Source organism: Rhinoderma darwinii, unplaced genomic scaffold (genome assembly GCF_050947455.1).
Source record: "Rhinoderma darwinii isolate aRhiDar2 unplaced genomic scaffold, aRhiDar2.hap1 Scaffold_568, whole genome shotgun sequence".
NCBI lineage: Eukaryota > Metazoa > Chordata > Amphibia > Anura > Rhinodermatidae > Rhinoderma > Rhinoderma darwinii.
The window spans coordinates 153,592-170,837 of record NW_027464120.1 but is presented as its reverse complement, the minus strand read 5'-3'; the positions used below and the strand labels follow the sequence as shown (position 1 = coordinate 170,837).

General features: G+C 47.8%; 11 non-coding genes across 11 annotated transcripts; all 11 read right to left on the bottom strand.

Moving 5' to 3' along the window:
• Window positions 1-1,115: 1,115 nt before the first annotated feature.
• Window positions 1,116-1,306, bottom strand: LOC142723934 (U2 spliceosomal RNA). Its single transcript, XR_012875790.1, has one exon. It is a non-coding gene; the product is annotated as a U2 spliceosomal RNA (small nuclear RNA).
• Window positions 1,307-2,610: 1,304 nt separating this feature from the next.
• LOC142723933 (U2 spliceosomal RNA) lies at window positions 2,611-2,801 on the bottom strand. The gene has a single exon (XR_012875789.1). It is a non-coding gene; the product is annotated as a U2 spliceosomal RNA (small nuclear RNA).
• Window positions 2,802-4,093: 1,292 nt separating this feature from the next.
• Window positions 4,094-4,284, bottom strand: LOC142723932 (U2 spliceosomal RNA). The gene has a single exon (XR_012875788.1). It is a non-coding gene; the product is annotated as a U2 spliceosomal RNA (small nuclear RNA).
• Window positions 4,285-5,556: 1,272 nt separating this feature from the next.
• LOC142723931 (U2 spliceosomal RNA) lies at window positions 5,557-5,747 on the bottom strand. Its single transcript, XR_012875787.1, has one exon. It is a non-coding gene; the product is annotated as a U2 spliceosomal RNA (small nuclear RNA).
• Window positions 5,748-7,043: 1,296 nt separating this feature from the next.
• On the bottom strand, window positions 7,044-7,234 carry LOC142723930 (U2 spliceosomal RNA). The gene has a single exon (XR_012875785.1). It is a non-coding gene; the product is annotated as a U2 spliceosomal RNA (small nuclear RNA).
• Window positions 7,235-8,502: 1,268 nt separating this feature from the next.
• LOC142723929 (U2 spliceosomal RNA) lies at window positions 8,503-8,693 on the bottom strand. Its single transcript, XR_012875784.1, has one exon. It is a non-coding gene; the product is annotated as a U2 spliceosomal RNA (small nuclear RNA).
• A 1,296-nt stretch (window positions 8,694-9,989) lies between these two features.
• On the bottom strand, window positions 9,990-10,180 carry LOC142723928 (U2 spliceosomal RNA). Its single transcript, XR_012875783.1, has one exon. It is a non-coding gene; the product is annotated as a U2 spliceosomal RNA (small nuclear RNA).
• A 1,292-nt stretch (window positions 10,181-11,472) lies between these two features.
• Window positions 11,473-11,663, bottom strand: LOC142724019 (U2 spliceosomal RNA). Its single transcript, XR_012875874.1, has one exon. It is a non-coding gene; the product is annotated as a U2 spliceosomal RNA (small nuclear RNA).
• A 1,280-nt stretch (window positions 11,664-12,943) lies between these two features.
• Window positions 12,944-13,126, bottom strand: LOC142724032 (U2 spliceosomal RNA). Its single transcript, XR_012875884.1, has one exon. It is a non-coding gene; the product is annotated as a U2 spliceosomal RNA (small nuclear RNA).
• A 1,284-nt stretch (window positions 13,127-14,410) lies between these two features.
• On the bottom strand, window positions 14,411-14,601 carry LOC142723927 (U2 spliceosomal RNA). The gene has a single exon (XR_012875782.1). It is a non-coding gene; the product is annotated as a U2 spliceosomal RNA (small nuclear RNA).
• A 1,296-nt stretch (window positions 14,602-15,897) lies between these two features.
• On the bottom strand, window positions 15,898-16,088 carry LOC142723925 (U2 spliceosomal RNA). Its single transcript, XR_012875781.1, has one exon. It is a non-coding gene; the product is annotated as a U2 spliceosomal RNA (small nuclear RNA).
• Between the last annotated feature and the right edge of the window lie 1,158 nt (window positions 16,089-17,246).

The following is a 17,246-nucleotide window of genomic DNA, read 5'->3' as shown; positions in this document are numbered from 1 at the left end:
TTCTTTTGCTTGCACCACAATGCAGTGCTGAAAGAGGAGGAATCTACATAAAAACGCCTTCCTGGCAACGCCCAAATGCCCTGCTGCCATGCAGATAAACACTGGCAGCGGCAGCAAGTGCATGCCCACAGCCACCCCTTGTTCCTTCACACCTTGTATCAGCTGTAATCCAGTCCAGTCCAGTGCTGCCTGCTGAGCAGCACTGACCAACACTGCCTGGGCCCAGGCTTTTATCTCTGAGGCCCCATTATGATGTCAGAAAGCTGGCTCTGGAATCCTGAGGGCTCCACTATGACACGTGCAAAGTTCCGTCTGAACTTTATATAAGACGGTGAGGCTCAGTCAGTCACTCAGTGTTGCCTGAGAGGGCAACACTGCAACAGCCGGCCGCCAGGCTGTCTTTTTTTTGCACAGCTAGTTGCCTCCAGGAGGCCACAAGAGGGAGACAAGGGACTGCAAAATGGAAAATAGGCATCCACCAACTTTACAGACAACTTCTCCTTGCTCCTACAACCTCCATCCTTGCACAGTTTGTTATTCTTCTAGGTAACATAGTAACAAATCCAAATTGCTGCTCTCTTTGTAGGCAAGCAAGGCTTTGTTGCAACTGCAATTCTTACTTCTTCTTGAAATGTAGGGACGACAGTACATTCCATCACATCCATCTAGTGTACACAGGTAGGTCCATTGTGGCGGGCAGGCGAGCGGGCGGGCTGCTTTATTGGCTGTTTGCTGTTCCCCTACTCCACTCCACTATTTGACTGTTGTGCTGCATCAATCAATCAATCAATCAATCAATCAATCAATCAATCAATCAGTGGCTGGCTCAGGTGCAGCTCTTTAACTTACCTAAAAGGGAGGGCGGAGAGAAGACAAGGAAGGTGAATGAGGTGTTCCAATGTGAAATGCCGGAAACACAGAAACACAGACGACACACAACAAGAGGTGGCAATCTATTCATTAATTGCATTTAATCAATGAGCTCATTATCACTCATGCATTGTCCAACAGGTGTTGAAATAATGGGATTAAAAGGGGAGATCCCTTCAGAAAGACAGAAACAATAGCAAAGACAAAAAACACTTTTGGAATCTGCTTTTAGTCAACACATAAGGAAAGGGTGCACCGGTCCTGGAAATACTGCAATACCAGGTCAATGCGTGGAGTGGACAGAGCAAGCTCTATTTCCATCTCCCTGTTCTAAAAATCCATTTAATATATGGTCCCCAGATAGGGGACGTATCAGATATTAAACTGATAAGAACAGATACTACACTTGATCTTAGCCAAAAGGCCGAGAAGCGATAACCCGAACGGGCCGCGCGTTGCCCGAGCCTGCCCGATACTGCTGTTCAGCCCTTGCAGCGATTCAGCCTACTTCTAGGCAATTCCATGGGGCCCTGCAGGCTCACACACTCACAGCTACACGGGAGGTGAATAAAGGCCGGAGAGGAAGCCAGACAGGATTTGCTTCTTTTGCTTGCACCACAATGCAGTGCTGAAAGAGGAGGAATCTACATAAAAACGCCTTCCTGGCAACGCCCAAATGCCCTGCTGCCATGCAGATAAACACTGGCAGCGGCAGCAAGTGCATGCCCACAGCCACCCCTTGTTCCTTCACACCTTGTATCAGCTGTAATCCAGTCCAGTCCAGTGCTGCCTGCTGAGCAGCACTGACCAACACTGCCTGGGCCCAGGCTTTTATCTCTGAGGCCCCATTATGATGTCAGAAAGCTGGCTCTGGAATCCTGAGGGCTCCACTATGACACGTGCAAAGTTCCGTCTGAACTTTATATAAGACGGTGAGGCTCAGTCAGTCACTCAGTGTTGCCTGAGAGGGCAACACTGCAACAGCCGGCCGCCAGGCTGTCTTTTTTTTGCACAGCTAGTTGCCTCCAGGAGGCCACAAGAGGGAGACAAGGGACTGCAAAATGGAAAATAGGCATCCACCAACTTTACAGACAACTTCTCCTTGCTCCTACAACCTCCATCCTTGCACAGTTTGTTATTCTTCTAGGTAACATAGTAACAAATCCAAATTGCTGCTCTCTTTGTAGGCAAGCAAGGCTTTGTTGCAACTGCAATTCTTACTTCTTCTTGAAATGTAGGGACGACAGTACATTCCATCACATCCATCTAGTGTACACAGGTAGGTCCATTGTGGCGGGCAGGCGAGCGGGCGGGCTGCTTTATTGGCTGTTTGCTGTTCCCCTACTCCACTCCACTATTTGACTGTTGTGCTGCATCAATCAATCAATCAATCAATCAATCAATCAATCAATCAATCAATCAATCAATCAATCAATCAATCAGTGGCTGGCTCAGGTGCAGCTCTTTAACTTACCTAAAAGGGAGGGCGGAGAGAAGACAAGGAAGGTGAATGAGGTGTTCCAATGTGAAATGCCGGAAACACAGAAACACAGACGACACACAACAAGAGGTGGCAATCTATTCATTAATTGCATTTAATCAATGAGCTCATTATCACTCATGCATTGTCCAACAGGTGTTGAAATAATGGGATTAAAAGGGGAGATCCCTTCAGAAAGACAGAAACAATAGCAAAGACAAAAAACACTTTTGGAATCTGCTTTTAGTCAACACATAAGGAAAGGGTGCACCGGTCCTGGAAATACTGCAATACCAGGTCAATGCGTGGAGTGGACAGAGCAAGCTCTATTTCCATCTCCCTGTTCTAAAAATCCATTTAATATATGGTCCCCAGATAGGGGACGTATCAGATATTAAACTGATAAGAACAGATACTACACTTGATCTTAGCCAAAAGGCCGAGAAGCGATAACCCGAACGGGCCGCGCGTTGCCCGAGCCTGCCCGATACTGCTGTTCAGCCCTTGCAGCGATTCAGCCTACTTCTAGGCAATTCCATGGGGCCCTGCAGGCTCACACACTCACAGCTACACGGGAGGTGAATAAAGGCCGGAGAGGAAGCCAGACAGGATTTGCTTCTTTTGCTTGCACCACAATGCAGTGCTGAAAGAGGAGGAATCTACATAAAAACGCCTTCCTGGCAACGCCCAAATGCCCTGCTGCCATGCAGATAAACACTGGCAGCGGCAGCAAGTGCATGCCCACAGCCACCCCTTGTTCCTTCACACCTTGTATCAGCTGTAATCCAGTCCAGTCCAGTGCTGCCTGCTGAGCAGCACTGACCAACACTGCCTGGGCCCAGGCTTTTATCTCTGAGGCCCCATTATGATGTCAGAAAGCTGGCTCTGGAATCCTGAGGGCTCCACTATGACACGTGCAAAGTTCCGTCTGAACTTTATATAAGACGGTGAGGCTCAGTCAGTCACTCAGTGTTGCCTGAGAGGGCAACACTGCAACAGCCGGCCGCCAGGCTGTCTTTTTTTTGCACAGCTAGTTGCCTCCAGGAGGCCACAAGAGGGAGACAAGGGACTGCAAAATGGAAAATAGGCATCCACCAACTTTACAGACAACTTCTCCTTGCTCCTACAACCTCCATCCTTGCACAGTTTGTTATTCTTCTAGGTAACATAGTAACAAATCCAAATTGCTGCTCTCTTTGTAGGCAAGCAAGGCTTTGTTGCAACTGCAATTCTTACTTCTTCTTGAAATGTAGGGACGACAGTACATTCCATCACATCCATCTAGTGTACACAGGTAGGTCCATTGTGGCGGGCAGGCGAGCGGGCGGGCTGCTTTATTGGCTGTTTGCTGTTCCCCTACTCCACTCCACTATTTGACTGTTGTGCTGCATCAATCAATCAATCAATCAATCAATCAATCAATCAATCAATCAATCAATCAATCAGTGGCTGGCTCAGGTGCAGCTCTTTAACTTACCTAAAAGGGAGGGCGGAGAGAAGACAAGGAAGGTGAATGAGGTGTTCCAATGTGAAATGCCGGAAACACAGAAACACAGACGACACACAACAAGAGGTGGCAATCTATTCATTAATTGCATTTAATCAATGAGCTCATTATCACTCATGCATTGTCCAACAGGTGTTGAAATAATGGGATTAGAAGGGGAGATCCCTTCAGAAAGACAGAAACAATAGCAAAGACAAAAAACACTTTTGGAATCTGCTTTTAGTCAACACATAAGGAAAGGGTGCACCGGTCCTGGAAATACTGCAATACCAGGTCAATGCGTGGAGTGGACAGAGCAAGCTCTATTTCCATCTCCCTGTTCTAAAAATCCATTTAATATATGGTCCCCAGATAGGGGACGTATCAGATATTAAACTGATAAGAACAGATACTACACTTGATCTTAGCCAAAAGGCCGAGAAGCGATAACCCGAACGGGCCGCGCGTTGCCCGAGCCTGCCCGATACTGCTGTTCAGCCCTTGCAGCGATTCAGCCTACTTCTAGGCAATTCCATGGGGCCCTGCAGGCTCACACACTCACAGCTACACGGGAGGTGAATAAAGGCCGGAGAGGAAGCCAGACAGGATTTGCTTCTTTTGCTTGCACCACAATGCAGTGCTGAAAGAGGAGGAATCTACATAAAAACGCCTTCCTGGCAACGCCCAAATGCCCTGCTGCCATGCAGATAAACACTGGCAGCGGCAGCAAGTGCATGCCCACAGCCACCCCTTGTTCCTTCACACCTTGTATCAGCTGTAATCCAGTCCAGTCCAGTGCTGCCTGCTGAGCAGCACTGACCAACACTGCCTGGGCCCAGGCTTTTATCTCTGAGGCCCCATTATGATGTCAGAAAGCTGGCTCTGGAATCCTGAGGGCTCCACTATGACACGTGCAAAGTTCCGTCTGAACTTTATATAAGACGGTGAGGCTCAGTCAGTCACTCAGTGTTGCCTGAGAGGGCAACACTGCAACAGCCGGCCGCCAGGCTGTCTTTTTTTTGCACAGCTAGTTGCCTCCAGGAGGCCACAAGAGGGAGACAAGGGACTGCAAAATGGAAAATAGGCATCCACCAACTTTACAGACAACTTCTCCTTGCTCCTACAACCTCCATCCTTGCACAGTTTGTTATTCTTCTAGGTAACATAGTAACAAATCCAAATTGCTGCTCTCTTTGTAGGCAAGCAAGGCTTTGTTGCAACTGCAATTCTTACTTCTTCTTGAAATGTAGGGACGACAGTACATTCCATCACATCCATCTAGTGTACACAGGTAGGTCCATTGTGGCGGGCAGGCGAGCGGGCGGGCTGCTTTATTGGCTGTTTGCTGTTCCCCTACTCCACTCCACTATTTGACTGTTGTGCTGCATCAATCAATCAATCAATCAATCAATCAATCAATCAGTGGCTGGCTCAGGTGCAGCTCTTTAACTTACCTAAAAGGGAGGGCGGAGAGAAGACAAGGAAGGTGAATGAGGTGTTCCAATGTGAAATGCCGGAAACACAGAAACACAGACGACACACAACAAGAGGTGGCAATCTATTCATTAATTGCATTTAATCAATGAGCTCATTATCACTCATGCATTGTCCAACAGGTGTTGAAATAATGGGATTAAAAGGGCAGATCCCTTCAGAAAGACAGAAACAATAGCAAAGACAAAAAACACTTTTGGAATCTGCTTTTAGTCAACACATAAGGAAAGGGTGCACCGGTCCTGGAAATACTGCAATACCAGGTCAATGCGTGGAGTGGACAGAGCAAGCTCTATTTCCATCTCCCTGTTCTAAAAATCCATTTAATATATGGTCCCCAGATAGGGGACGTATCAGATATTAAACTGATAAGAACAGATACTACACTTGATCTTAGCCAAAAGGCCGAGAAGCGATAACCCGAACGGGCCGCGCGTTGCCCGAGCCTGCCCGATACTGCTGTTCAGCCCTTGCAGCGATTCAGCCTACTTCTAGGCAATTCCATGGGGCCCTGCAGGCTCACACACTCACAGCTACACGGGAGGTGAATAAAGGCCGGAGAGGAAGCCAGACAGGATTTGCTTCTTTTGCTTGCACCACAATGCAGTGCTGAAAGAGGAGGAATCTACATAAAAACGCCTTCCTGGCAACGCCCAAATGCCCTGCTGCCATGCAGATAAACACTGGCAGCGGCAGCAAGTGCATGCCCACAGCCACCCCTTGTTCCTTCACACCTTGTATCAGCTGTAATCCAGTCCAGTCCAGTGCTGCCTGCTGAGCAGCACTGACCAACACTGCCTGGGCCCAGGCTTTTATCTCTGAGGCCCCATTATGATGTCAGAAAGCTGGCTCTGGAATCCTGAGGGCTCCACTATGACACGTGCAAAGTTCCGTCTGAACTTTATATAAGACGGTGAGGCTCAGTCAGTCACTCAGTGTTGCCTGAGAGGGCAACACTGCAACAGCCGGCCGCCAGGCTGTCTTTTTTTTGCACAGCTAGTTGCCTCCAGGAGGCCACAAGAGGGAGACAAGGGACTGCAAAATGGAAAATAGGCATCCACCAACTTTACAGACAACTTCTCCTTGCTCCTACAACCTCCATCCTTGCACAGTTTGTTATTCTTCTAGGTAACATAGTAACAAATCCAAATTGCTGCTCTCTTTGTAGGCAAGCAAGGCTTTGTTGCAACTGCAATTCTTACTTCTTCTTGAAATGTAGGGACGACAGTACATTCCATCACATCCATCTAGTGTACACAGGTAGGTCCATTGTGGCGGGCAGGCGAGCGGGCGGGCTGCTTTATTGGCTGTTTGCTGTTCCCCTACTCCACTCCACTATTTGACTGTTGTGCTGCATCAATCAATCAATCAATCAATCAATCAATCAATCAATCAATCAATCAATCAATCAATCAGTGGCTGGCTCAGGTGCAGCTCTTTAACTTACCTAAAAGGGAGGGCGGAGAGAAGACAAGGAAGGTGAATGAGGTGTTCCAATGTGAAATGCCGGAAACACAGAAACACAGACGACACACAACAAGAGGTGGCAATCTATTCATTAATTGCATTTAATCAATGAGCTCATTATCACTCATGCATTGTCCAACAGGTGTTGAAATAATGGGATTAAAAGGGGAGATCCCTTCAGAAAGACAGAAACAATAGCAAAGACAAAAAACACTTTTGGAATCTGCTTTTAGTCAACACATAAGGAAAGGGTGCACCGGTCCTGGAAATACTGCAATACCAGGTCAATGCGTGGAGTGGACAGAGCAAGCTCTATTTCCATCTCCCTGTTCTAAAAATCCATTTAATATATGGTCCCCAGATAGGGGACGTATCAGATATTAAACTGATAAGAACAGATACTACACTTGATCTTAGCCAAAAGGCCGAGAAGCGATAACCCGAACGGGCCGCGCGTTGCCCGAGCCTGCCCGATACTGCTGTTCAGCCCTTGCAGCGATTCAGCCTACTTCTAGGCAATTCCATGGGGCCCTGCAGGCTCACACACTCACAGCTACACGGGAGGTGAATAAAGGCCGGAGAGGAAGCCAGACAGGATTTGCTTCTTTTGCTTGCACCACAATGCAGTGCTGAAAGAGGAGGAATCTACATAAAAACGCCTTCCTGGCAACGGCCAAATGCCCTGCTGCCATGCAGATAAACACTGGCAGCGGCAGCAAGTGCATGCCCACAGCCACCCCTTGTTCCTTCACACCTTGTATCAGCTGTAATCCAGTCCAGTCCAGTGCTGCCTGCTGAGCAGCACTGACCAACACTGCCTGGGCCCAGGCTTTTATCTCTGAGGCCCCATTATGATGTCAGAAAGCTGGCTCTGGAATCCTGAGGGCTCCACTATGACACGTGCAAAGTTCCGTCTGAACTTTATATAAGACGGTGAGGCTCAGTCAGTCACTCAGTGTTGCCTGAGAGGGCAACACTGCAACAGCCGGCCGCCAGGCTGTCTTTTTTTTGCACAGCTAGTTGCCTCCAGGAGGCCACAAGAGGGAGACAAGGGACTGCAAAATGGAAAATAGGCATCCACCAACTTTACAGACAACTTCTCCTTGCTCCTACAACCTCCATCCTTGCACAGTTTGTTATTCTTCTAGGTAACATAGTAACAAATCCAAATTGCTGCTCTCTTTGTAGGCAAGCAAGGCTTTGTTGCAACTGCAATTCTTACTTCTTCTTGAAATGTAGGGACGACAGTACATTCCATCACATCCATCTAGTGTACACAGGTAGGTCCATTGTGGCGGGCAGGCGAGCGGGCGGGCTGCTTTATTGGCTGTTTGCTGTTCCCCTACTCCACTCCACTATTTGACTGTTGTGCTGCATCAATCAATCAATCAATCAATCAATCAATCAGTGGCTGGCTCAGGTGCAGCTCTTTAACTTACCTAAAAGGGAGGGCGGAGAGAAGACAAGGAAGGTGAATGAGGTGTTCCAATGTGAAATGCCGGAAACACAGAAACACAGACGACACACAACAAGAGGTGGCAATCTATTCATTAATTGCATTTAATCAATGAGCTCATTATCACTCATGCATTGTCCAACAGGTGTTGAAATAATGGGATTAAAAGGGGAGATCCCTTCAGAAAGACAGAAACAATAGCAAAGACAAAAAACACTTTTGGAATCTGCTTTTAGTCAACACATAAGGAAAGGGTGCACCGGTCCTGGAAATACTGCAATACCAGGTCAATGCGTGGAGTGGACAGAGCAAGCTCTATTTCCATCTCCCTGTTCTAAAAATCCATTTAATATATGGTCCCCAGATAGGGGACGTATCAGATATTAAACTGATAAGAACAGATACTACACTTGATCTTAGCCAAAAGGCCGAGAAGCGATAACCCGAACGGGCCGCGCGTTGCCCGAGCCTGCCCGATACTGCTGTTCAGCCCTTGCAGCGATTCAGCCTACTTCTAGGCAATTCCATGGGGCCCTGCAGGCTCACACACTCACAGCTACACGGGAGGTGAATAAAGGCCGGAGAGGAAGCCAGACAGGATTTGCTTCTTTTGCTTGCACCACAATGCAGTGCTGAAAGAGGAGGAATCTACATAAAAACGCCTTCCTGGCAACGCCCAAATGCCCTGCTGCCATGCAGATAAACACTGGCAGCGGCAGCAAGTGCATGCCCACAGCCACCCCTTGTTCCTTCACACCTTGTATCAGCTGTAATCCAGTCCAGTCCAGTGCTGCCTGCTGAGCAGCACTGACCAACACTGCCTGGGCCCAGGCTTTTATCTCTGAGGCCCCATTATGATGTCAGAAAGCTGGCTCTGGAATCCTGAGGGCTCCACTATGACACGTGCAAAGTTCCGTCTGAACTTTATATAAGACGGTGAGGCTCAGTCAGTCACTCAGTGTTGCCTGAGAGGGCAACACTGCAACAGCCGGCCGCCAGGCTGTCTTTTTTTTGCACAGCTAGTTGCCTCCAGGAGGCCACAAGAGGGAGACAAGGGACTGCAAAATGGAAAATAGGCATCCACCAACTTTACAGACAACTTCTCCTTGCTCCTACAACCTCCATCCTTGCACAGTTTGTTATTCTTCTAGGTAACATAGTAACAAATCCAAATTGCTGCTCTCTTTGTAGGCAAGCAAGGCTTTGTTGCAACTGCAATTCTTACTTCTTCTTGAAATGCAGGGACGACAGTACATTCCATCACATCCATCTAGTGTACACAGGTAGGTCCATTGTGGCGGGCAGGCGAGCGGGCGGGCTGCTTTATTGGCTGTTTGCTGTTCCCCTACTCCACTCCACTATTTGACTGTTGTGCTGCATCAATCAATCAATCAATCAATCAATCAATCAATCAATCAATCAATCAATCAATCAATCAGTGGCTGGCTCAGGTGCAGCTCTTTAACTTACCTAAAAGGGAGGGCGGAGAGAAGACAAGGAAGGTGAATGAGGTGTTCCAATGTGAAATGCCGGAAACACAGAAACACAGACGACACACAACAAGAGGTGGCAATCTATTCATTAATTGCATTTAATCAATGAGCTCATTATCACTCATGCATTGTCCAACAGGTGTTGAAATAATGGGATTAAAAGGGGAGATCCCTTCAGAAAGACAGAAACAATAGCAAAGACAAAAAACACTTTTGGAATCTGCTTTTAGTCAACACATAAGGAAAGGGTGCACCGGTCCTGGAAATACTGCAATACCAGGTCAATGCGTGGAGTGGACAGAGCAAGCTCTATTTCCATCTCCCTGTTCTAAAAATCCATTTAATATATGGTCCCCAGATAGGGGACGTATCAGATATTAAACTGATAAGAACAGATACTACACTTGATCTTAGCCAAAAGGCCGAGAAGCGATAACCCGAACGGGCCGCGCGTTGCCCGAGCCTGCCCGATACTGCTGTTCAGCCCTTGCAGCGATTCAGCCTACTTCTAGGCAATTCCATGGGGCCCTGCAGGCTCACACACTCACAGCTACACGGGAGGTGAATAAAGGCCGGAGAGGAAGCCAGACAGGATTTGCTTCTTTTGCTTGCACCACAATGCAGTGCTGAAAGAGGAGGAATCTACATAAAAACGCCTTCCTGGCAACGCCCAAATGCCCTGCTGCCATGCAGATAAACACTGGCAGCGGCAGCAAGTGCATGCCCACAGCCACCCCTTGTTCCTTCACACCTTGTATCAGCTGTAATACAGTCCAGTCCAGTGCTGCCTGCTGAGCAGCACTGACCAACACTGCCTGGGCCCAGGCTTTTATCTCTGAGGCCCCATTATGATGTCAGAAAGCTGGCTCTGGAATCCTGAGGGCTCCACTATGACACGTGCAAAGTTCCGTCTGAACTTTATATAAGACGGTGAGGCTCAGTCAGTCACTCAGTGTTGCCTGAGAGGGCAACACTGCAACAGCCGGCCGCCAGGCTGTCTTTTTTTTGCACAGCTAGTTGCCTCCAGGAGGCCACAAGAGGGAGACAAGGGACTGCAAAATGGAAAATAGGCATCCACCAACTTTACAGACAACTTCTCCTTGCTCCTACAACCTCCATCCTTGCACAGTTTGTTATTCTTCTAGGTAACATAGTAACAAATCCAAATTGCTGCTCTCTTTGTAGGCAAGCAAGGCTTTGTTGCAACTGCAATTCTTACTTCTTCTTGAAATGTAGGGACGACAGTACATTCCATCACATCCATCTAGTGTACACAGGTAGGTCCATTGTGGCGGGCAGGCAAGCGGGCGGGCTGCTTTATTGGCTGTTTGCTGTTCCCCTACTCCACTCCACTATTTGACTGTTGTGCTGCATCAATCAATCAATCAATCAATCAATCAATCAATCAATCAATCAATCAATCAATCAGTGGCTGGCTCAGGTGCAGCTCTTTAACTTACCTAAAAGGGAGGGCGGAGAGAAGACAAGGAAGGTGAATGAGGTGTTCCAATGTGAAATGCCGGAAACACAGAAACACAGACGACACACAACAAGAGGTGGCAATCTATTCATTAATTGCATTTAATCAATGAGCTCATTATCACTCATGCATTGTCCAACAGGTGTTGAAATAATGGGATTAAAAGGGGAGATCCCTTCAGAAAGACAGAAACAATAGCAAAGACAAAAAACACTTTTGGAATCTGCTTTTAGTCAACACATAAGGAAAGGGTGCTCCGGTCCTGGAAATACTGCAATACCAGGTCAATGCGTGGAGTGGACAGAGCAAGCTCTATTTCCATCTCCCTGTTCTAAAAATCCATTTAATATATGGTCCCCAGATAGGGGACGTATCAGATATTAAACTGATAAGAACAGATACTACACTTGATCTTAGCCAAAAGGCCGAGAAGCGATAACCCGAACGGGCCGCGCGTTGCCCGAGCCTGCCCGATACTGCTGTTCAGCCCTTGCAGCGATTCAGCCTACTTCTAGGCAATTCCATGGGGCCCTGCAGGCTCACACACTCACAGCTACACGGGAGGTGAATAAAGGCCGGAGAGGAAGCCAGACAGGATTTGCTTCTTTTGCTTGCACCACAATGCAGTGCTGAAAGAGGAGGAATCTACATAAAAACGCCTTCCTGGCAACGCCCAAATGCCCTGCTGCCATGCAGATAAACACTGGCAGCGGCAGCAAGTGCATGCCCACAGCCACCCCTTGTTCCTTCACACCTTGTATCAGCTGTAATCCAGTCCAGTCCAGTGCTGCCTGCTGAGCAGCACTGACCAACACTGCCTGGGCCCAGGCTTTTATCTCTGAGGCCCCATTATGATGTCAGAAAGCTGGCTCTGGAATCCTGAGGGCTCCACTATGACACGTGCAAAGTTCCGTCTGAACTTTATATAAGACGGTGAGGCTCAGTCAGTCACTCAGTGTTGCCTGAGAGGGCAACACTGCAACAGCCGGCCGCCAGGCTGTCTTTTTTTTGCACAGCTAGTTGCCTCCAGGAGGCCACAAGAGGGAGACAAGGGACTGCAAAATGGAAAATAGGCATCCACCAACTTTACAGACAACTTCTCCTTGCTCCTACAACCTCCATCCTTGCACAGTTTGTTATTCTTCTAGGTAACATAGTAACAAATCCAAATTGCTGCTCTCTTTGTAGGCAAGCAAGGCTTTGTTGCAACTGCAATTCTTACTTCTTCTTGAAATGCAGGGACGACAGTACATTCCATCACATCCATCTAGTGTACACAGGTAGGTCCATTGTGGCGGGCAGGCGAGCGGGCGGGCTGCTTTATTGGCTGTTTGCTGTTCCCCTACTCCACTCCACTATTTGACTGTTGTGCTGCATCAATCAATCAATCAATCAATCAATCAATCAATCAATCAATCAGTGGCTGGCTCAGGTGCAGCTCTTTAACTTACCTAAAAGGGAGGGCGGAGAGAAGACAAGGAAGGTGAATGAGGTGTTCCAATGTGAAATGCCGGAAACACAGAAACACAGACGACACACAACAAGAGGTGGCAATCTATTCATTAATTGCATTTAATCAATGAGCTCATTATCACTCATGCATTGTCCAACAGGTGTTGAAATAATGGGATTAAAAGGGGAGATCCCTTCAGAAAGACAGAAACAATAGCAAAGACAAAAAACACTTTTGGAATCTGCTTTTAGTCAACACATAAGGAAAGGGTGCACCGGTCCTGGAAATACTGCAATAATGCGTGGAGTGGACAGAGCAAGCTCTATTTCCATCTCCCTGTTCTAAAAATCCATTTAATATATGGTCCCCAGATAGGGGACGTATCAGATATTAAACTGATAAGAACAGATACTACACTTGATCTTAGCCAAAAGGCCGAGAAGCGATAACCCGAACGGGCCGCGCGTTGCCCGAGCCTGCCCGATACTGCTGTTCAGCCCTTGCAGCGATTCAGCCTACTTCTAGGCAATTCCATGGGGCCCTGCAGGCTCACACACTCACAGCTACACGGGAGGTGAATAAAGGCCGGAGAGGAAGCCAGACAGGATTTGCTTCTTTTGCTTGCACCACAATGCAGTGCTGAAAGAGGAGGAATCTACATAAAAACGCCTTCCTGGCAACGCCCAAATGCCCTGCTGCCATGCAGATAAACACTGGCAGCGGCAGCAAGTGCATGCCCACAGCCACCCCTTGTTCCTTCACACCTTGTATCAGCTGTAATCCAGTCCAGTCCAGTGCTGCCTGCTGAGCAGCACTGACCAACACTGCCTGGGCCCAGGCTTTTATCTCTGAGGCCCCATTATGATGTCAGAAAGCTGGCTCTGGAATCCTGAGGGCTCCACTATGACACGTGCAAAGTTCCGTCTGAACTTTATATAAGACGGTGAGGCTCAGTCAGTCACTCAGTGTTGCCTGAGAGGGCAACACTGCAACAGCCGGCCGCCAGGCTGTCTTTTTTTTGCACAGCTAGTTGCCTCCAGGAGGCCACAAGAGGGAGACAAGGGACTGCAAAATGGAAAATAGGCATCCACCAACTTTACAGACAACTTCTCCTTGCTCCTACAACCTCCATCCTTGCACAGTTTGTTATTCTTCTAGGTAACATAGTAACAAATCCAAATTGCTGCTCTCTTTGTAGGCAAGCAAGGCTTTGTTGCAACTGCAATTCTTACTTCTTCTTGAAATGTAGGGACGACAGTACATTCCATCACATCCATCTAGTGTACACAGGTAGGTCCATTGTGGCGGGCAGGCGAGCGGGCGGGCTGCTTTATTGGCTGTTTGCTGTTCCCCTACTCCACTCCACTATTTGACTGTTGTGCTGCATCAATCAATCAATCAATCAATCAATCAATCAATCAATCAATCAATCAGTGGCTGGCTCAGGTGCAGCTCTTTAACTTACCTAAAAGGGAGGGCGGAGAGAAGACAAGGAAGGTGAATGAGGTGTCACAATGTGAAATGCCGGAAACACAGAAACACAGACGACACACAACAAGAGGTGGCAATCTATTCATTAATTGCATTTAATCAATGAGCTCATTATCACTCATGCATTGTCCAACAGGTGTTGAAATAATGGGATTAAAAGGGGAGATCCCTTCAGAAAGACAGAAACAATAGCAAAGACAAAAAACACTTTTGGAATCTGCTTTTAGTCAACACATAAGGAAAGGGTGCACCGGTCCTGGAAATACTGCAATACCAGGTCAATGCGTGGAGTGGACAGAGCAAGCTCTATTTCCATCTCCCTGTTCTAAAAATCCATTTAATATATGGTCCCCAGATAGGGGACGTATCAGATATTAAACTGATAAGAACAGATACTACACTTGATCTTAGCCAAAAGGCCGAGAAGCGATAACCCGAACGGGCCGCGCGTTGCCCGAGCCTGCCCGATACTGCTGTTCAGCCCTTGCAGCGATTCAGCCTACTTCTAGGCAATTCCATGGGGCCCTGCAGGCTCACACACTCACAGCTACACGGGAGGTGAATAAAGGCCGGAGAGGAAGCCAGACAGGATTTGCTTCTTTTGCTTGCACCACAATGCAGTGCTGAAAGAGGAGGAATCTACATAAAAACGCCTTCCTGGCAACGCCCAAATGCCCTGCTGCCATGCAGATAAACACTGGCAGCGGCAGCAAGTGCATGCCCACAGCCACCCCTTGTTCCTTCACACCTTGTATCAGCTGTAATCCAGTCCAGTCCAGTGCTGCCTGCTGAGCAGCACTGACCAACACTGCCTGGGCCCAGGCTTTTATCTCTGAGGCCCCATTATGATGTCAGAAAGCTGGCTCTGGAATCCTGAGGGCTCCACTATGACACGTGCAAAGTTCCGTCTGAACTTTATATAAGACGGTGAGGCTCAGTCAGTCACTCAGTGTTGCCTGAGAGGGCAACACTGCAACAGCCGGCCGCCAGGCTGTCTTTTTTTTGCACAGCTAGTTGCCTCCAGGAGGCCACAAGAGGGAGACAAGGGACTGCAAAATGGAAAATAGGCATCCACCAACTTTACAGACAACTTCTCCTTGCTCCTACAACCTCCATCCTTGCACAGTTTGTTATTCTTCTAGGTAACATAGTAACAAATCCAAATTGCTGCTCTCTTTGTAGGCAAGCAAGGCTTTGTTGCAACTGCAATTCTTACTTCTTCTTGAAATGTAGGGACGACAGTACATTCCATCACATCCATCTAGTGTACACAGGTAGGTCCATTGTGGCGGGCAGGCGAGCGGGCGGGCTGCTTTATTGGCTGTTTGCTGTTCCCCTACTCCACTCCACTATTTGACTGTTGTGCTGCATCAATCAATCAATCAATCAATCAATCAATCAATCAATCAATCAATCAATCAATCAATCAGTGGCTGGCTCAGGTGCAGCTCTTTAACTTACCTAAAAGGGAGGGCGGAGAGAAGACAAGGAAGGTGAATGAGGTGTTCCAATGTGAAATGCCGGAAACACAGAAACACAGACGACACACAACAAGAGGTGGCAATCTATTCATTAATTGCATTTAATCAATGAGCTCATTATCACTCATGCATTGTCCAACAGGTGTTGAAATAATGGGATTAAAAGGGGAGATCCCTTCAGAAAGACAGAAACAATAGCAAAGACAAAAAACACTTTTGGAATCTGCTTTTAGTCAACACATAAGGAAAGGGTGCACCGGTCCTGGAAATACTGCAATACCAGGTCAATGCGTGGAGTGGACAGAGCAAGCTCTATTTCCATCTCCCTGTTCTAAAAATCCATTTAATATATGGTCCCCAGATAGGGGACGTATCAGATATTAAACTGATAAGAACAGATACTACACTTGATCTTAGCCAAAAGGCCGAGAAGCGATAACCCGAACGGGCCGCGCGTTGCCCGAGCCTGCCCGATACTGCTGTTCAGCCCTTGCAGCGATTCAGCCTACTTCTAGGCAATTCCATGGGGCCCTGCAGGCTCACACACTCACAGCTACACGGGAGGTGAATAAAGGCCGGAGAGGAAGCCAGACAGGATTTGCTTCTTTTGCTTGCACCACAATGCAGTGCTGAAAGAGGAGGAATCTACATAAAAACGCCTTCCTGGCAACGCCCAAATGCCCTGCTGCCATGCAGATAAACACTGGCAGCGGCAGCAAGTGCATGCCCACAGCCACCCCTTGTTCCTTCACACCTTGTATCAGCTGTAATCCAGTCCAGTCCAGTGCTGCCTGCTGAGCAGCACTGACCAACACTGCCTGGGCCCAGGCTTTTATCTCTGAGGCCCCATTATGATGTCAGAAAGCTGGCTCTGGAATCCTGAGGGCTCCACTATGACACGTGCAAAGTTCCGTCTGAACTTTATATAAGACGGTGAGGCTCAGTCAGTCACTCAGTGTTGCCTGAGAGGGCAACACTGCAACAGCCGGCCGCCAGGCTGTCTTTTTTTTGCACAGCTAGTTGCCTCCAGGAGGCCACAAGAGGGAGACAAGGGACTGCAAAATGGAAAATAGGCATCCACCAACTTTACAGACAACTTCTCCTTGCTCCTACAACCTCCATCCTTGCACAGTTTGTTATTCTTCTAGGTAACATAGTAACAAATCCAAATTGCTGCTCTCTTTGTAGGCAAGCAAGGCTTTGTTGCAACTGCAATTCTTACTTCTTCTTGAAATGTAGGGACGACAGTACATTCCATCACATCCATCTAGTGTACACAGGTAGGTCCATTGTGGCGGGCAGGCGAGCGGGCGGGCTGCTTTATTGGCTGTTTGCTGTTCCCCTACTCCACTCCACTATTTGACTGTTGTGCTGCATCAATCAATCAATCAATCAATCAATCAATCAATCAATCAATCAATCAGTGGCTGGCTCAGGTGCAGCTCTTTAACTTACCTAAAAGGGAGGGCGGAGAGAAGACAAGGAAGGTGAATGAGGTGTTCCAATGTGAAATGCCGGAAACACAGAAACACAGACGACACACAACAAGAGGTGGCAATCTATTCATTAATTGCATTTAATCAATGAGCTCATTA